The 8,618-nt window shown below is 30.8% G+C and overlaps 1 pseudogene; it reads left to right on the top strand.

The window, feature by feature from the left end:
* LOC108289204 overlaps positions 1-8,224 on the top strand; it is an 85,246-nt pseudogene extending 77,022 nt beyond the window's left edge.
* The last annotated feature ends 394 nt before the right edge of the window (positions 8,225-8,618 follow it).

Here is an 8,618-nt window from a genome sequence, read left to right as displayed (position 1 = left end):
AAAAAAAAAAAAAAAAGGATTTTAGTTAAAATAACTAAAAGATTATAATTGGAATGTTTCTCACAGAAAACGCATTAATGTTTGAGGTGATGGATGCCTCATTTATGCTGAGGTGATAGACACATCATTTATGCTGACGTGATTATTAAACATTGCATGTCTTTATCAAAATATTTCATGTACTCCATAAATATATACACCTACTATGTACCCATCAAAATTTAAAAAATTCAGTATATTTGACAATATTAGAAATAGCAAAATTATTATTAACATCCAAATTTTTCACTATAAACCTCCCATGTAGAAAAGCAAAGATAGCTTCACTTCTAAATTATTTAAAGTTCTTTTAATGTGCAAATAACCCTAATTTTTCACCATATTTTCTAGAAATTTGATAAACTAGCTAAGACTTTCTAAAACTTTATATGATTTATTAATAAAGTATCATAACATTGAAATTCCACTATTAAACAAATATTAGCTAAATTAATTTTTGAAATATATAAAAATAATAACAGGTCACAGACAGTGAATTTATTCCAGCAATAGAAGTTTGACTTAACAGTAGAAACGGCATCAGTGCAACTCATATGCAAAGGAAAAAGTTGTTTGGCAAAATCTTGGCACACATTTGTGAGTCAAAAAACTACCAGAATCAAAGTCAAACAATCATTTAATAAGCTCTTAAGATTAATCTTAAATAACTCAATTTAGATATATTATATGTCAGTATAAATTACAGGCAATTCCATTGTTATTTTACATCCAGTGTCCATGCTGAGATTAGGTTAAAAAAAAACAAATGCCAGCTTTGACTTTTATTTACTATTTTACTGGAGTTCCTAAAAAAAAAAAAAAAAAAAAAAGAGAGAGAGAAATAAACAAAAGGCAACATTTTGAACATTGAAATACAGTTTGTTTTTATGTTATACATACATAAGTTTTTTCTCAGATGAAAGATTGTAAATATAGGAAAACCAATGTAAAATCACTAGAAAATAAGGAAGTGAATTAAGTGAGTTTGCCGGATGTATAAATGTAATATAAAATTCAGTTGTATTCTATACACAGCAACAAATAAAAAAACAATAAAAAGTATTGATACCTCTCAGATGATACAAGACAAAGATACTAAATTCTTAAGAGTAAAATCTAGCACATAATAAGACCGAATTAAGGTACTTTTCATTTGAGATTGTATGTAAAAAATTTGTTTAAGTGAACATTGGAATAGTGGAACAAATTAGAAATTCTTTGATTTATGACTTAATTTGAACTACACTTAACAGCACTAAGAAGCAAATTATAGTTTTCCATCATTATTCCTAACGGTTTCACACTATTAATGATATTTAAGCAAATACTTTATTTATGAAGACAATATTATATTTTGAAAGATGTAATTTAACTTATAAACACATAATAAAGCCACTCTTCAAAATGATTCAGACAAACCTTAAATTTAATTAATGTATTGACAATTGTTCTAATCTAACATTGGAACTAAAAAAATTTGATGTGAGTTATGGATCAATAAAAATACTGAGTGAGTTCTCGAGAGATCTGGCGTTTTATTATATTTACATTTATTAGCTCACAACACTCTGAATTTTTAATTTGCTCCACTATTCCAATGTTCACTTAAACAGATTGCTTTACATACATTCTTTAATATGAAAAATCCCTTAGTTGCATCTTATTATGTACCAGATTTTACTCCAATAATCCAGCTGATTAGTAATTAGCCTATGATCATTGTATAAAACTAGTCCTACAAGTTTCCTGTTTAAAAACTTGTTTATTGAATGTTAACACATTCAATAAGAATAATGTCCATTTAAAAAAGATATTTGAATTAAGCTGCATGTTTTCATAGCTTTTATTATATTTACATTTACTCTCAAAAGATTTGAACTTCAATATCTATAAGAACATTTTTATTCTTTTGTGCATAAAGTCACACTGTCCTCATTTGGTAACATGTAGTCACTTTTTGAGGGGCAATGTGTAGTGGATGATTTCTACAAAGCAAAATGCAAACATATAATGAAATACATATAAGCCAGATAATGAACAAAACTTCTTTTTCTTTTTCTTTTTTTTGAGACGGAGTTTCGCTCTTGTTACCCAGGCTGGAGAGCAATGGCGCGATCTCGGCTCACCGCAACCTCCGCCTCCTGGGTTCAGGCAATTCTCCTGCCTCAGCCTCCTGAGTAGCTGGGATTACAGGCACGCACCACCATGCCCAGCTAATTTTTTGTATTTTTAGTAGAGACGGGGTTTCACCATGTTGACCAGGATGGTCTCGATATCTTGACCTCGTGATCCACCCGCCTCGGCCTCCCAATGTGGTAGGATTACAGGCGTGAGCCACCACGCCCGGTCTGAACAAAACTTCTTACACACGATAAATAAATAAATGTTTGTTGTAATTCATTTTTTTCCCTCAATGGCAATTCACTTTCTGCCTTTGCTTGTTGGATTTTTCTGATCACTTGAACACCAAGTACTCTCATTTGGAATAATTTTCTCAGCATACATATAAACCAATGTTTTAATATATATAATATATTTACTTAAAAATAGTTTTCTGTGCACTAACACCATACTGTATCTGAAGGCTTTGTGCATTTTTAAATTGTGTTGCCATGCTATCCAATAGGAGATATGTCTACAAAAATATATTACCAACATGAGGTGCCATGGGCCACCCCTATATCCTCAGCAACTCAGAAGGCTGAGGTGGGAGGATCAGTTGAGGTCACGAGTTTGAGACTTGCCTGGGCAACATGAAAAGATTCTTCTTCTTTTTTTTTTTTTTTTTAATGAAATAGCCAGAACTTTGAAAGAAAGACAATAATCAACATGATATGTTAATTACACTGTGTTTATGCAAGTTCATGAAGTTATTTCTATTAAAGCCATTTAAAATTGAGTTATTAAACATCACAACTATTTTAGCTGCTACATTATTATGTAAGCATTACCTTTTGAACTTACCAAATTAAAGCAAATGAAGTATGATGTTTTTATAATACTTATTTCCAGGTCCATATTTTCACAGAAAGATTAAAATTCGGCATTGCACAAATAATCCCAAAGCCTAAAATGTCATTAATACTTCACATGAAAGTAAGATGAATGAAAAATGTGGTAGAACACTAATTCTCTGTATTGTAATCTCCATCTTAAGTAGATACAGCACACATTAGATTTTATTTCAAGATGAATATCTCATGCACATTCATTATATCCTACTCTCCTAACCGATAAAATTTCACTGTTCTGGAGAATAGAAGGCAGGGATTTCCTCTGACCCATCTCATTCTTTTCTTGTCTGTGACCAAAAAACAGTGAAGAAATGATATACTCTTAATCGTGTCCAAAAGATAATTATTCACAAAGTATCCAAGTAGACAAATTTGCAAAAATAATGCAATGCGTAATGCATAATACTGTGTAGGAAAATGAAGAGCGTCTATTGCTTTTCAAAACATATGAAAGAGGTGATAATAAGGAGATTCACTAGTGTTTGGGAGAATTCAAAAAAACCTGAATAATGGAAAGAGGAAAAGCCTGTCTGGATAAGCTGACAATTTGACAGTCTAACAACTAACCTAGCCTAATATAGATTAATGCCATGAGTTTGTTCTTCAGAGACGTTCTATGCTCAAAGACTCAATTGTGAGCAGGAGTGAATCCATCTGTCTCTTCTACACATTCAAGTCAGAATGAATGCAATTCGCATTCCTTCCCCACCACACAATAAGACATAACCCTAAAGATCTTTTGCTACATTAGCTATGCCATATGAAATTTTTTCTTAGTATGGATGAGAACTCGCCAGAGTTAAGCTATCTAAATTTTGGCTTTGAATGTCTAGTGGTCTGACAGTTGGCTTTTTTCTCATTCAAAGCAAATAAATGTAGATGTCCCTATCAGTATTCCTGATTGAAAATAGAATTATTGAGTGACTAAATCAACAATGCACACACGTATGCAAATCAAAAAAAGAACTTAGTAGCTTAAAAATAATACTATTTCTATAATTAGTCACAAAGTTATAAAATAAAGAACTCAAAAACCATGAAAAAATGGCTACATAAATAATAGATTACCTTAATAGAAAAACAGAAAACTCAAGCTGTAAAATAAAAGCTTAAAAATCAAACAAAATAAACCAGTTACCCCACAAACAAGCCAAGTCAAAGAAAAACAAAACTAAGCCTACCCTCAAAAAAAAGCTAAGTGTATGTCAATAGAGATATATAAGGAAATAATACAATAATTACAAGATGTTTCTAAAAGTAAAAAATAGATATTTCTTAGCAATATAAAATATATTTAAATAAAAATTAGTATAATTTAGAAAATTAAAACTGATGAAATACCTGAGAATATAGAGTAGAATTAAGAAAAACTATATGGGAATACATACTGTCTTGGAAGACAAATCTAAAAATCCCGTTTACCAATTACTAGAAATCCAAGAATGAATGAACTACGAGAGAATATTAACAACTAAATTAATGAGTTATCGCAATTGAAGAAGGAGCCAATTCTTTACAGTGAAAGAGAATGTAAAGAGCTAAGAAGGATGATTTCAAAACAATCTAATCTCAAACTTGTGCTCAGAAAGTCTAGAACATTTAGAGCTCTGGATGGATGACAAAGTGTAGAAAACAATAGCCTAACACAATTAACACAACTGATGCAGCTTAGTATAATGGATTTATTCTTTGGAGGAGTTCTGTGCTCAGAAATCAAAGACTACTACAGAGAGGAGTGAAAGGTAATAACACTCAACTCTCTACACTCAAGTTAGAGTGAATTCAGTCCATATCCCTACCACATCTGACACTCAACTCTAGGCAAAACCTTAACAGTTTCCATAAAGTATAAGTGGATTATGCCATATTTAAGATAAAACAATCTAAATTTGGGTGACAAAATCAGGATGTTGTTCCTCTATAACTGAATGATATTAAGTCTGGCATCTGACTAATAGTCTGCAACAACAGATTATAAAAGTAGTGTTTCTCAGAACTTAATATACATCTTAATCACTTACAGAAGTTAAAACAGATTCCTGTATTCTGTTCAAGTCAGTAAGTATAAAATGCAGCTCCACAAGTAACAAGCTCCAAAGAGACGATGATGATGGCAGCTTGTGAATTAGTCTTTGAAGAAAATGATCTTGGAAGGTAATAGGGAAATTATTCAAAATCCTTAGAGAAATTATGTTAAACCTTGAAGTATATTCATAACCAAGTGCTTTTGTTTCCAGTTATATTATTTTATTCTTATTTTAATATCTATGTATAACTATGTCTTTCAAAATTTCACTTTCTCTTTATTAAAAAGTTATAGAAATCAATTGACCTTAGGTCATTGTTTTGTTGCAAGTAGTCTTGTAAAATCCATTTATTAATTTTATTCCAATATTCTCTAAATGAATGTATGGTTTTCATAGATATCTGAAGATTACTATTTTTAATCTGAAATTTTCTTCAAATTTGATTTCATCATTTGTTTCACTATAGTAAGCAAAACATTATTTTAAAATGTGTCAATTTATTTTTATTTTATATAATTAAAAAAAAAATTGTGGAGATGGAGTGCCACTCTTTTTGCCCAGGTTGGAGTACAATGGTGAGATCTCAGCTCACTGCAAACTCTGCCTCCTGGGTTCTATGGATTCTCCTGCCTCAGCCTCCCCAGCAGCTGGGATTGTAGGCATGCACCACCACACCTGGTTAATTTTGTACTTTTAGTAGAGATGGGTTTTCTCCATGTTGGTCAGGTTGGTCTCGAACTCCTGACCTCAGACTATCCACCCGCCTCAGCCTCCCAAAGTGCTGAGATTACAGACCTGAACCACTGTGCCTGCTTTGAATTTGTTTTTAATTAAGGTTAGAGAATAGGGATGGAATCAGGTGGTAGCAGGGGATGAATTTCTTAGGAGAGACAATTACTCACAAGAGACAATAAATATCGACACACTCTAACCTATTACTGCAATTAAGCCTTTAATCGTATATTTCCAAATATTCTATACTGCTCTACATAAACATATATGTAAAAAATAAACGTATATGTAAACATATAAGTTACCTGTGTATTTTGATACTAGTTATGTTTCAAATTACACAGGTAACATGATTTATTATCAGAACAAATTATTGTAAATACTAAACTTCATTTATTTAATCTCAAATTATTTGGATGCATTTTTAAGTGAAGTGTGGATATTAACAACGTTATTTAAAAATTGCTTCTTTCTGCTGCATGAAGGGTTTATCTGTCACACATACCATGTGTCATTTCATTACATGACATTCCTTTATATTTTGGGTTTCAATCATCACTATGTTACATGGTAACAAATGTTGAACAAGTCATTTCTGGTGACTCAAAGAAAAGATTAACATTTTAATTTTATGCACTCTCCTGAAGCATGTAGACATTACTGATTAAATGTTAATTAGAATAAAGTTAGGAAAACTTTGCAAATTTGTATCAATTATATTACCTATATTTTTCCTATCTTTTCTTATATTTTTTTCTCATTCTGTCTCTCTTTTCACTCATCCCTTTTTTCTGCTAATCTGCCATGTTAATTATTCCTATCTTGGGCTTTATATAATTTAAATATTGACACTCTATATAGAAATATCTTGAATAACTGTAACCCATATCCTAACTCAAAATGTGAATTTGTTGAAATATTGAATGGTGACCTTCATAATTTCACAAATAAGCATTCTTTTGTGTGAATAGCTGAAATTATTACTTCAAAATTGCTAAAAATAAAAGCCTGCCTAAAAAATGATTAATAATCATACAGACTTACTTTTTATCATTAAATTCTACAAAAATAATGTATTTTGAAATCTAATAACATTTCAGAAATTTATTTTCTAAAATAATATACTCAACACAACTATTTTTACAATCTTGAAATCCCATTATTAGTAATAAAATTTAATTCTACATATACGCTGCACTCTAATAGATGTTTTACACAGAAAATCTTACATTCATAAAGAGTGCACTAGAGTTTAAGGATCTGTTTAACAAGCACATATTTAATGTTTACACTTAAAATTTTATAGATTATATTATATCCTCTCAACATTTATTTTTACAGGCTTAAATGATCTCACCTTTGGTATGTCTTATGTTTTTAGTGGATGTGCCTCACAAACCTCATAACTCCCTCCCTAAAATAAAATTCATCATTTACCATTTTAAAAATGCAGTCTTATTTTCAACAGTATATATGTAAGAGCTCACATTGCATGGACATTTTATGAGCCTATGAATTTAGAATTTTTGTTGTTGTTCTTTGTATAATAAGTCTAGAACAGCAGGTTGGAATTTTAGACAATTTTGGAGTTCCGTACTGTAATTTGAGCAGGACCTAATTACTTTGTTTCACGTGGAACATCTATAATAAACCCATCAAATTGTAGTAACTGAGACTTACTTAAGAATTATTACGGCCTTCTATAGACTATTGAGGTCAACGTTGCCCATGGCTGATATTTATTTAGGATTTTGTTGAGAAGACTAATTTCTCTTTATAAAAAAATAAATTAAATAATATATGGTCATCTGAGAGAAAGAAAAATGTTTCTAAATTTGTCACTAACCATTTCTACTTGTTACTTAGCATTGACCTTATAATCTATCACTGAAATGTGTTATAAATAGTTCACAAAACTCAACAGATTGCTCTATGCTTAAGCATTGTGTCACCCCTAGCCTTTAGTTAAAGTAATATTTTATTTCTGAAAATCTTTATAACAATATACCTAGTCATTCTTTATAAAGAAAACTGCTTTTTATTGACAGGTTTGACAAAATTTGTTTTTTTCTTTCTTTTTAGAAAACAAGAGGACAAAAATTAAAGTTAGGGACTAACGTGGCTGTGGAATTTATGCACAATTTAATGAACCCCATCACAGGAACTCTGTAAAGGGGATTTAAATCTAGATGTGTGTCAAGACTTCAAACATTTAGCAAGGCAGACAAGCGTGAATTGTTTCAATTCCTCTGTGAAACATTGCAGAAACTAGTGTTATCTGTTCCCAACTGTGTTCCTGCAAAGTCACCAATATTCAGAGGCTCTGATTCCATTAGAGAACAAACAGTGCTCATGGAAATAGAACTTATGCCTTGTCTGACCGCTCAAGCACATGGCCGCCAACCTAATTGAAGTCAGCCTTGTCTCCTGATTGGGTTTCTAACTTCATTCCAAGCTCTCACAGAGACTATAATATTAAGTAGGCTTAATATTATAATATTAAGATGACAGATTAAAGTTGTACAGTAGAATTATTTTCAATAAAATAAACATTAAAAAGTGGTAATTCACAAATGAAAAAGCTTATGTGTCTAATGGAAGCATAGTTTACAATTCAAGTACATACAGATTGAGCACATCTAATGTGAAAACCCAAAGTTCAAAATTCTCCAAAATCCAAAATACGTTGAAAGTCAACATGTTGTCGTAAGTGGGAAGTTCTACACATATATATTTAACACAAATTTGCTTCATGCACAAAATTATTAAAATATTGTGTAAAACTAGCTTTGTGCCATGTGCATAA

Source organism: Cebus imitator, unplaced genomic scaffold (genome assembly GCF_001604975.1).
Source record: "Cebus imitator isolate Cc_AM_T3 unplaced genomic scaffold, Cebus_imitator-1.0 Scaffold395, whole genome shotgun sequence".
NCBI classification, from domain to species: Eukaryota; Metazoa; Chordata; class Mammalia; order Primates; family Cebidae; genus Cebus; species Cebus imitator.
Note: the sequence above shows the minus strand (reverse complement) of the source record. Positions and strands in the feature narration are given on the sequence as shown.